Here is a 12264-nt window from a genome sequence, read left to right on the forward strand (position 1 = left end):
CATCTTAACGAAAGTGGAATTTTTATTCGAAACTGTCTTCGTGCCGCGGAATTAATAGAAATAGAATTGTATTGTTAAAAAAATTCTATTGGACATCTTAATGAAAGAATTTTCATTTAATTGAGCCATTGACTCCAACGCTAACATATCATAAAAGAGATTGTATTGTGGGACGAATACTTTGTTCAATTTTTATTTCGAAACAAATCAATTTAAATTTTATGGGGGGAAAGGCTAGAGATTGAATTGAATTGGGTTCAATTAAAAAATTGCTAGATATCACTATATTTATTTTACACGTTTATTTTTAGTTTTTAATCAACCAACAAATAAATTGAATGCGAATCATTTCACCGAATGGATAAAATTATACACAAAATATATTAAATTTTTCCTTTTAATAATTTTCAGGCAAAAAAAGAATTTCGATTTGAAATTTCGATCTATCCTCCCTTAAATGTATAAAAAATTCCAAAAAAAAAAGATTCTCCTGACGTTTCGATACAAAACCCATACACACTTCTCTTCTATGGAACACGTGTCAATTTCATAATCAAATTAAACCCGTAAATTGTCCAGTTGTCTTGGTAATCATTGTCATTCGGTCACCGTGCTAATGGATCAAGCGTCAATAATGTCGCCGAAACGTCGACAATTCGTTGTAAACCGAACAAACGTCAACGAGATCCACGACAAACGGCATCTATTACACGTCGAACACGTAGCGCTAATTAAAATCGGTCTTCATCGAATTAACGAAACGTCGAGATCAACGATTAACTAAATCTTCGATCTTTTCGATCTTCAAAATCTTCCAATTTTCGATTCAATCACGAAACTAAGTTAATACATGAGAATTTTCACTTGTTCAACTTCCATAAGCTTAATTTTTCTTTTTTTTTTATCGCGGAAAAGTGGCGAACACTTTTTATCAACGGCGGGATTCTAATTAATCGTCGCTTGCAAAAGGTCGGAATCACGGAATCCCGACCGGTTGGATGACCTCGTTGGAACGTACCTCGTGGAAATTAACCCCGTCGTTGTTCCACGTTTCAATTGGGTGGCTCTCGATGGATCGCCAGAGGGGATCGTGTGCAAGGATACACGAATCCCTGTGTACGCGTGAAATAATGATTATTTAGTTTGATTCTTGAAGATACGACGAGTTGAAGAGAAAAATTTTGGAAAGTGGAATATATGATGGTTGTGCAAGTTTAGATTTTTTTCATCAACACAGCAGGACATTGTGCACTTTGAATATCTTTTGCTCCCCTTTTATATATTATATTGTAGATATATTTTTATACATTTAGATTCATGATACGAATGCATAAACTTAAGCAATTTGGTGATAATGAATATAATTAGGTAAAAGAAAAATTTGAAATAAATAATTGACAAATTGAATTATTTTTCGTATTTGGTCGTAAAAAATCATTGATATTTACAATTGAAAAAATTATTAACAAAAAATTGCAGAAGAATTACATATTATATCCCCTATTTCTATCCTATCTAATATTCTAAACAAATTTTAACAAATAATTCATAATAATTTACAAAGAAGAAATACTTTTACGATATCGCGGAATAGTAATCCCTAGCTATCGATAGTTATTCCATATTCTCATTGATATTGAGAAACATCCCGTTAGTCTAGAAATGTGTCAGTTTACCCTCTAATAATAAATAGGCAAAAGAGACGAAGAGTACAAGCTGAAGAAGAGAGAGAGAGAGAAGAAGAGAAGGAGGAGGAGGAGGATAAACGATGAAAGCAAGCTTATCACGGGCGCGAGGCTCATACACGAAGCCTCCACCCCTTCATTTAGGGTCGTTTTGAGTTATAACAACAGTTGGATATCACATGTCACGCACGAGAAAGAGAGAGAGAGAGAAAAAGGGCGCAAAATCCACCCATGCTTGCCTGTAATTGCTAACAAATAACAATCGTGAGTGATTATCAAACCTTTAATTACGAGGCTCGTGAAAAATTGAAAGGGATTGAGAAGGGTGTTGCTGATTTCACCACCCTCGTTTCCACTCCGTGTGTTTATGACTCTAAAGCGCGACGCTTGATTTCACGTTTGCGTTTCAATTTTCCAACTGCTTAAAAATTCATCGTGCAGACATTCGACGTACGTGGATGTTGAACGATTTCCACTCGAACGATTCGTCTCGTTTTATCCCACTTGTGTATTCAATTAACGATCGTCAATGAGAATACAATTTTTACAATTTTCTTTTTTTTTTTCTTTCATTGATATCATATTTAATTTGTATCGTATCGCTGTGTGGATATCTGTATATTAATAGGCTTGAACACGTTTTATTTCAATTAATTTTAACATTAAATTTAATTTCGATTCAATTTGATTCCGTTTAAATAAACGATTGTAATACAATTTTTCGGTACGAAATTGTATTTTAAATGAAATTTTATATATTCTGGATTTTTAGAATTTATTTGAAAAATTATTTTACTAAATTTTTATTCGGCTATGGGAATGTTAAATTGGTAAATTAAATAATATGTAATAATTGCATATTTAAATAAATGAGTATAGAAATATTTAAAATATTAATATTAAATAAAATGAAGCAAATTAAAGTAAAAATTAATTCGATATTTTACTTTATATAACGTGCAATGTATCTATTAATCGTATTTGCATTTATATTATTTAAATTTTCAACAACGTTAAATTATTTTTCCAATTTTTTCTCATCAATATTTTCAATTCAATTTGCTATTTCATATTATTGCAGGTATCTAGATATTTTGTTAAATAATTTTATAATATTACAAATGATGTATGCAAAATAAATTTTTAATCATAAAATATACAATAATTAATTATAAACACAGATTAATTTTCCACAGTCGTTTTAGAACTTCAAATGAACTACGAATTCCTACAAATTCCATTGTAAATAATTCTTATTACTATTCACGAACAATATCTTATATAATTATACTTAACTTAATAATTCCAAGATGTGATAACTTCTCCTCAACTTCTCCCAATTTCCCTCAGAATTTCGATCACTTTCATCCCCATCCTCCATGATCGATAGCAACATCGAACAACCCTCGAAAAGCATACTGCCACCCATACAAGAATAATTCTAGCGCTCCGATTATGAAATTATAAAATTCCACCTAAATATTGTGCATCTAATCAGTATATCCGTGGCTCTATAAATAGTTCATTATGGAACTTCATCTTATATTCGGGTCAACGAGCACCCCCTGGAAATAAGCTCGCCGCGTCTAATTTATCCAAATAAATTATTTATCCATCCATGCATCGCGTTTCGTATAACATTATTCAAAGACGATCGTGGAGGGAAATATAAATAACAAAATTCATATTCGTTCTTCGGAATTATTGATACATTTATTTTGCAATCTGTTTTGCATTCCATATATCTAAATTTCTATTTTATTAATTTTATAAAAGATAATTAAAATCTATAAATATATTTGACCAATTTAGAGAGAATATAAATTTTTTTTTTATATTGTATCTATCATATATTCTCTCCTTGAATTTTTACTTTTCACTCTTATTTCAATTCAAAAACTAAAATTCATAAATGTTATTTAATTAAGAGTGCACTGTTTTGATATTGTATTTTTTTCCGGATTGAGAAATCGATCGAGGGAAAAGAAAGGCAATCTAATCAACGAGGATTTTCAAGAACAGAATTTCTCTCTCTTTCTCTCTTCGCTCGAAACGGAGAACTACGTTAGCACGTAGCAGCACAGAATGAAGGCGTTTCGTTTGTCTCGTTAGAACTGAATTTTCACAGACAGAATTTTCCACTGCGAATTTTCGCTCTCGTTATCGTTGCTCAAAACAGTCAAGGAATCTCACTGTCTGGAGAATGAAGCATTAAGTTCCAGAATTCGAGCTGAACGTCGGTGATGAAGGAAGAAAACGCGACAATTGAATGAATTTGTTGTAGAGGGTGAAGGAACTTGTGTATGGATAAATTTTTGTTGAATATGTATTATTTGTTGTTGAAAGAAGAGAATTGTTTATGCGTAAAATTTTGTTTAATTTGACTGTGTTGTGATGAAAAATAAAATTGAAATTGCGAAAATGGTTAATATATATTTTAATTACTTGTTGAAAAGTTAGAATACTTGACATTTGATTCTGTTCCAGTCTCCAAATATTATTTTTCTTTATTAAATAAAAATCATGAAATGAAAACTGGTAAATATTGTCTACGATTCTTTTTTATTATTTTCAAACTTTCAGAATTTATAAAAAAGAAATGATCCAATGGATGCAACAAGGATCAAACAAATTAATATGTAATAGAAATATGAAATAGATAATCTTATCAAACTGATTTACATTCGTTTATTCTGAAAGACCACTTGCTATTGCAAAATAGTCGTAATTTTTATTTCACCCTAGTCTTATTTTATTTAAAAAAAGAAATTAAAATTATAAAAGAGATTAAAGAGATCTTCTAAAATTCAGACAAATATAATTTTATTTAGAAATTGAAATTTTATTTCCACGAAATATCTCCCTTTACAATCCGTTAGATATAGATGTTAAATCGGTTTTCTGTCCATTCATGAATAAGCAGCATAAATCGAGGCGTGCATTAGAAAAAGGAAAAGAAAAAAAAGGAAAGGAGAGAGGAAAATTTCCCCTCGATTTTGTCCCAGTGCGAATTGATCTAAGCAATAGTTTCCCGGGGAATTTCTGTCTCGCCACTGTCGAACCCAGATATTTATGGATATGGCGCGCATACCTCGCGGAAACCTTTTCATTGACGTTTCCCTCCCCTTTCCACGGAAATAAAGCATGTCGCGACACATATTTCGCGTTCTTTCAAAGCGTTCACACTTAGCAACTTGGCAAGTATAATATTATCGTTTAAAATGAACGTATTTGACAGTTTTATCGAATGAAATACACTCGAAGGATTCGAAGAAACATCGGTTATTGTGATCGGAAAGAAAAAGGAAAAGAAATAAGTGAAATGAAATTTTTTAAAATTTCGTTTTCAATGCGGAAATTACTAAATAAGTATAAATTGTATTTGTAATTGAAATATGATATATTTTTAAATTATATTGTGTTAATTTACAAAGTATTATAATAAGTTGCAATTAAAATATAAAATAAAAAATGATCAGAATACCTTTTTAAATCTTTTTAATTTTGATATTTGAATAGATTGGAAAAATATCTTAATTGCAAGAAATGTAAAATGATCATAAATAAATTTCTTTCTTTAAAAAAGAAAAAAAAAAGAAGAAGAAAAAAATCTCTCAATCGTTTTAAAATATGGATAAAGTTCTTCGTGAAATAAATGAAATTAAATTTTGCTTTCTTTTTTTTAGAAATATGCAAGAGGTGTTCAACATTTTTTATATAATAAAAGAGATAAATTGAATGTAATTAGATACAAAAGTTTATTAACCCATAATTAAGCAATTTCTCGTAAATGTAAAATGAATGTACTAATTTAAACACTAATTTAAATTCCAATACTTTCTTCAATACGAAGTTCTTCAACGAAATTTGCGATTCTATTATCCGCTTACAGTTTCTAAACTAATTAATCAGATAATTCTTACTACAATTCAGGCAAACATTGTTTTCTAGTTTTGTTTTGCATTAAAATAAAAAGTAGGAAAAATAAATACTATTAAATATCAGATTAAAAGCTTTTTATATAACGTTCATTTAAAATTATATTAAATAAATCCTTTTATAAATCTGGATAATCCGAAAAGTATTTTATACCTGCATTCATTACGCATTCAACTTAAAAATATAAAAATAATTTTAAATATTTCATTCAGGAAACAAATAATTTGTAATCTTATAATTCTCATTATAATTGACTTCTGTATTCATTTTTAATTAATTGACTTCAATAATGAATACAACAAAATTAAAATAATCATCTTTCAATATCTTAAATAACTTTAAACAAATTCAAAATTACATTGTAATAAAAAATTTACGCATTCAACATAATATTATCATTCCACGTATTTCAATAGATTTTTACTAAAAGTTTTCAAACTTTTATACCTCAGAACTGAAAGCGAACATAAAAAATCTATTCCTAGAAACTCAAACTAAAGATCGAGATATTGAATCACTGAAATTCCACAGAATATTTTTACAAAAAAAATTCTCATCTTAAAATTATAACGTCAACCAAATCTCATCAAACACGATTTTAAAACAATCTTAAAATAATCTACAAAAAAAACTCGAAAAAATTAATAAGAAAGGAACATAGAAAATAATCGAATTAAAATCACATACTTCCAAAATCGAATAACAGAAGAAAATAAAAGGACAATCATCATTGCCAATAACTTCGCTTTCCCTCTTTCCACCATCACGTCTTCGTACGATCTTCATCCGAAGGGAAAGGTCGCACGAGCGAAGTAATACGGCCATTACTTTCCAGCTGGCGATATTCTGGCCAACTCGTATTCGGTATTCGACGACCGTAAAGCCCATCGATATTCGCTCTACAAGGCAGACCGTGTGTAATAACATATTACACGCCGGGGTCAATCACAGTTTCGAAAATACAGGAATAAACCTGGCAACGGCCCAAAAACCCTCCACGCTCTCTCCGAGCGTGGCCGATGCGCGCCACGTAAAAATGAAAACTGCCGTATCAGATAACCACGTCCTTATGTACCATCGTATCAATTTAGCCGCAATTGCAGACCACTCGAATGTTTGTTCTGTAATCGCGCCGCTCCGTTCAATTGTATCGAAGGGAGGGCAAAAATTCACCCCCTCGTCAGAGGGGTTCTCCAATTATTCGACCCAATTATTCGGCTGGCACGATTCGTTAGTTATTCGAATATAAATATGTTCGCCTCAGTTGTTAGATTTTATGTTTTAATATTCGACATGGGATAATTAGGGAGGAGAGACTAAGGTTAGGAGGAGATCGATCTTCGATGTGGGATTGTTCTTATTTTTGTCGCGATATTCTGGTAAGATTTCGTAATATTTAACGTGAACAGGGTATAGAAGTATAGCATCGATTTAAACGAAATTTTATCGAGTGATTGTTTATTGAAGCAATGAGAAAGTATGATAAGAATTTTCTTAAGCCAGTCTTGGTTACTATTTTTTCTTTTTTTATTTTAAAGAAGAATTTGATCTTTATTTAAATGTTTATAAATTGTAAAATCTATTCAATATTCCCTTGTTAGTTGAAGTAATATTGGATATGGAAGGAAGCAAAAAAAAAATGAGGAGAAACCTTACGGTTGTGCGTGCCGTTCACCAAGCTGACCTCTTAATTCTTCAACATTATTTTGCTCCTTTTTTTTGTTCCATATAGAGATCACGATCCCACAGTTATTTAATACTGTACAAGGGATCCCATGTAATGGTAGGCAAAATATATGTCCTTCGTGACGGCAAAAAACATTTAATATATATATCTACGAATTTAATATATACAAAGAATGATACACATAAAGTTTTGAAACGTATTCTTGTTTAATTTGTTTCAATTTTTCAGGTAATCTTGATAATAATCCATACATTACGATAATTTAAAAATTCTTCCCTTGCTGATGGCTGGTTAAATATTTATCATTCTCGAACAATTGAAATTCATGACATTTGAACGTGGAATAATTTCATAAAAGGGAGCAAGGGTTATTTCACAAGCGAATTATTTAAAATCTTATCTACGGTTGGAGGCGTTTTCGGTTGGTGGAATAAGAAAAATGAGGGAGGATGCAGCCTTATGTTCGTGACAGCAAGTACGTAAATACTTTGGAACAATTAATTCTTCTGTCATTTCCCACTATAAATTATCTCAGTGAAATTTTACCAGAATTCTTCCTCTCCAAAACTGGTTCAATTCTATGATTGAACAATGAAAATTTTTCTTCCATCATCTTTGAATTATAATATCATTGAACTCGAATTAGAATTAATGGGGATGCTTAATTAGATGAATAAATACATATTTTTTTATCGAACAAAAGATTTAAATATAATTTTCATTTTGCCAAAATTTCAATCAAATTATAACATTCAATGCGTTCCAATAACTTGCTTAATCATCCATCATCCCGCGAAATTGAAACAAATAAATAACAAGCAACATAAAGTCAATATTAGTATACCGTGTATCGATGCAATTTAATAAACCCTTTGAAAAAAAAAAAAAGAAAAACAAAAAGTGAAAAGTCATTGTATACAATGGATCAATATTGTTTTATTCAATTTTATTCAAACAAATTTCATTTCAAACAAAAGATTTATCCAAAGTTGATAAAATTTTTATAAAATAAACGGGTGAAATCCGTTCGTATAATTTTTTTTCGAACGAGTAATCAAAAGTGTCATAAAAGAACATCCATAAAGGGAAATCGTGTAAATTTAATTTCAGTGAAATGGCTTCCACAAAACTCGTCGTAGGCGTTACATGGGTTTCCATGAGTCACACCATGAATTATTAGCCGCACGGGTAGCATCCGCGTTAATTGTTTCTTCCGTGAATTCCGAAAACCACGATTCGGACAAAGTTTCAAGGACGATTCTCATAACGATTAAATTAGGAGCATCGTGGCTAAATCGTGTTTTCACCTATGTCCCATTGTTTCAGGAGATTGTTAAGTAACGATCATGTTTCGATTAAGCATATATTTATAGAAAATTAACAGGTTCTTAAATCGAAATTGTATCTAATTTTTTTTTGTAATTAATTCTTGCAATCAATACTACTTAATTTTCTTGATAATTAAACACGTTTCTTCATAATTATGAATAAATAATATACAGCACTGAAATGAATCATTCGACAATCGTGAGTCACTCGATGTCGAGACCAAGAATAATTCAAACACACGGAAAATAGAAATAACGATTACTATACCCGTGAAATTTATGTCTCTTCCTGGTTCCGAATATAATCGATGATTCACTCGAAATTAAAAAATTATCCTATATCAGGAAAATATTCAATTTTGCGAATTTTTAAAAATTTTATTACTATTTTATTACTTAAACATCACAAATATCCTATATCTCTTAATCAATTAAATTAAATTAATTAATAATCACACATTTATAATATATTTTACATTTATAATTATCCATCTAATAAATAATGGATTCGAACGAATCTCACAGAAATTTGAAAGTAAAGAGAAACACTGTTGAAAATCGTTCGACAGCCGGAAAGCAAGGGGGCACCAGTGTCGAGCTACGTTCTTAATTATTATTATCGTGTGAATCGACGGCAAGGGTAATTATTTCCGTCTACAGTAAACGTTTCCTGCGAAACGAGCTCCAACGAGGGATGGAGCCCAACTTGCACGCGTTACTTCGCCTGGTCAAAAACTTGTTTCATTTAAACTTCTCCGGTTGACGGCATTGATAAGCTCGAAACACTTCCCCCCTCGTTTTTAATTGCTTCCATTCCGATCTCGCGAGAAATTTAAATATTCCGCGATTTTATTGCCAGTAAAAAAAAAAGAGAATTTGGAGCTTTGAAACAATTCTTTACGACTCTCAATCCCTACAATGAAAATATTCTTAACAGAATTCGGATGAAATTTTGAAGAAACATTGGTGAACATCTTATAAAAACTGAAAAGTTATAATGATATTTGATTAAAATCTTATATATATATGTAATGTACTGCAATTATATCTATGATAAATCTTTATAGCTTTTTCAGTTATTTTTTTTTTTTTTTTACATTGATAGAACACTTATTATTGTTGTGCAACATCAATCATCAAATTGTTTCACCGTTTCGCTGTTTTACAATTTAGAGAGACCATTTAAAAATTCCAAACGAACCGCACATCGAGGTAACTCGTTTCGAGATGCCGGAAGACACAATTTTTAGAATTATAATTTCTTTGCATCTCGCCGCGGCCGCTCAAAACTCAATCCACGCTCTGGAGACCGGCGCGGCGCGGCGTTGGAATAAATTTTTAATTTGCGGCCACGCTGGCGTCGACACAGTTTTTTCGCGGCAACAGCTTAATACGTTCCGTTTGAAAACAGCGTTAAGTTCAAAAAGCTGTGTCGCGCTTAAAAACAACACCAAAGAATTCCCTCGCCCCGTGGAAAACCTGTGCCACTCATTTGCTCGTCGCAAAAATGAATTCCTCTTCCTCCCCCCTCCCTCTTTTTCCTCTCCCACCTTTCTCTTTCTCGCCGAAATTAATTTTCATTCCATAAATCTCGCGGCTCGTTCGCGCGTTTTTCAACCGCGACAAATCACAAAAATCCGGAAAATGTGTGTTATCATCAGAATTTCGTGCGTGAAAATGCAAAAAAACGTCTTGTTGAGGAGAAATATCAGGAGGAAAGGAAACGAGATGTATTTTGCGAACGATCTAATAAGTCAACTTCACTTTTTCTTCCAAAATTTAGTTTCTATTTTTACTTTCTTGCGAAGATTAAATGAATTTATATTATATCTAAAGCGAGATTGTAATAATAGAAGGAATAATCTACAACATTTTTTCATTTGCTAATAGTTGCATTTATCAATATGCAATTTTTAATTTCAAAGAAACTGTAACGTTCTAGTTTATTGTTAAATAAAGAAGAATTTGATAGTACTTATTAGATATAAAACCAATCCAATTATAACAACAATAAATATTGTACATATTTTATAATTAATATCAATAATTTACGAGTCTAACATAACCTTATACAATAATATTATTATATTGTATATATAACATAAGATTTTAAGACATTTAATACCCATTTAATAACATTGATAAATATATATACAATCACAGACAATCATAGATCAAAATCGATCAAAACAATCTTAATAATACAATCAATTTAATACAAACAAACAATAAATCATGACAGATAATGCATTTACCATTTCAACCTCCAAAAGACAAATATTCAAATTCTAACAAGAGCGTGCCGTTAACTCGAAAACGTATTGAAAAAAACACGTACCATGGCTCTTTTGTAGAACGCTTATGGTAGCACGTATCGCAAGTTATGTCACGAATTGCATCGGAACAGATTCAGAAATTATTGACACCCGGTACGTGCGCGCAGCGAAGCCCGCCCGCGCAAACAAATGGCGGCCGGTGTGTGCTCTAAGCCAAGCCGGAAGTTGACCGCATCTGCATCTGGAATCGGAGAAACTTTCGAAACGTAAACGAACAGTTATAATTAAACAATTTATCGCTATTGCCGCGGACAAGTTGATTCGGATACTACGTTTTATTTAATTACGCTTGAAACGTCCAACTCCTCCCGCGGTGTCGTCCATTAAAAGTTTATTCTTCCCTTCCCTTCTCTTCGTAACTGCGACACTTCGAACGCGCACACATCGACGAGATTCCGTTAGATTATCATTTAATGCGGATTCGGAAACATCCCCCGTTGGGAAAGGAGATAATGTAATAATTTAGTGAGCGCAATGGATTCGTAAGGATTTCATTATAAGATGATCTTTCTTTCTCTCTCTTTCCGCTTGTGAAATTTTTGTTGAAGAGAGATCGAGAGTGTATGGCATGAGCTGATTGAATTGAGCTGGTAAATTTGATAACAAAAATGTGATAAAATCTTAAGTAATTCATAACAATTATTACTAATTTGTTTTGTATAAAATTGGAAAAATTTTTGCCCAATATTTGATTAATTTTAATGAAATGAAGTTTTGTAGGTAAATTTTAATGTCACTTTGATATTAAACATTATTTATATCTATATTTAATATTAGATTAGTTATTAATATTGAATTATATTAGCTTAATATTACATATTGGATATTAGTTAGTTAAAAATCAATTGTATTGAAGGTTTAATTTAAAAAAATATCCTATTTGGAAGAAATAAAAATGAAGAACAATAATTTTAAATAGATTGCAAATTAAAATAAGAAATAAGTAGTATCACTTCGATTAAATCCTCACTGAACGAACTGATTTTCAAATAATTAACATAATCACGTATAAATTGACACTTGTGAAAAACAAATTCAAAATAAATTAATCGACATCGCACAACAAGGATTATATATGCACAATTAAATCTGAAAACAGATACAAAGAATCTCTCCTGTTTTTTTCTTTTTTTTTATGCACGGAATTTTAAATTTCTCATTGTGTCGCTGTTTCATTTTAATTGCCCTGAAAAGGAAGATAAAATGTATGAAAATACTTGGGCCAAGGATCTGGAAGCGGAGCTCTCTCTCTCTCTCTCTCTCTCTCTCTCTCTCTCTCTCTCTCTCTC

The 12264-nt window shown here is 31.1% G+C and overlaps 1 protein-coding gene and 1 long non-coding RNA gene across 2 annotated transcripts in view; one reads left to right on the forward strand and one right to left on the reverse strand.

Annotated features, from left to right (window-relative positions):
• LOC102676127 overlaps window positions 1-12264 on the reverse strand; it is a 413064-nt gene that overhangs the window by 376091 nt on the left and 24709 nt on the right. The window lies entirely within an intron of this gene.
• The window catches only part of LOC116185627, a 26419-nt gene that overhangs the window by 1159 nt on the left and 12996 nt on the right, over window positions 1-12264 (forward strand). The window contains exon 2 of the long non-coding RNA XR_004150491.1: window positions 8641-8648. This is a non-coding gene — a long non-coding RNA (uncharacterized LOC116185627). The remainder of the gene's footprint in view (window positions 1-8640; window positions 8649-12264) is intronic.

The sequence above is a fragment of the Apis dorsata genome, unplaced genomic scaffold (assembly GCF_000469605.1).
Source record: "Apis dorsata unplaced genomic scaffold, Apis dorsata 1.3 scaffold_27, whole genome shotgun sequence".
NCBI classification, from domain to species: Eukaryota; Metazoa; Arthropoda; class Insecta; order Hymenoptera; family Apidae; genus Apis; species Apis dorsata.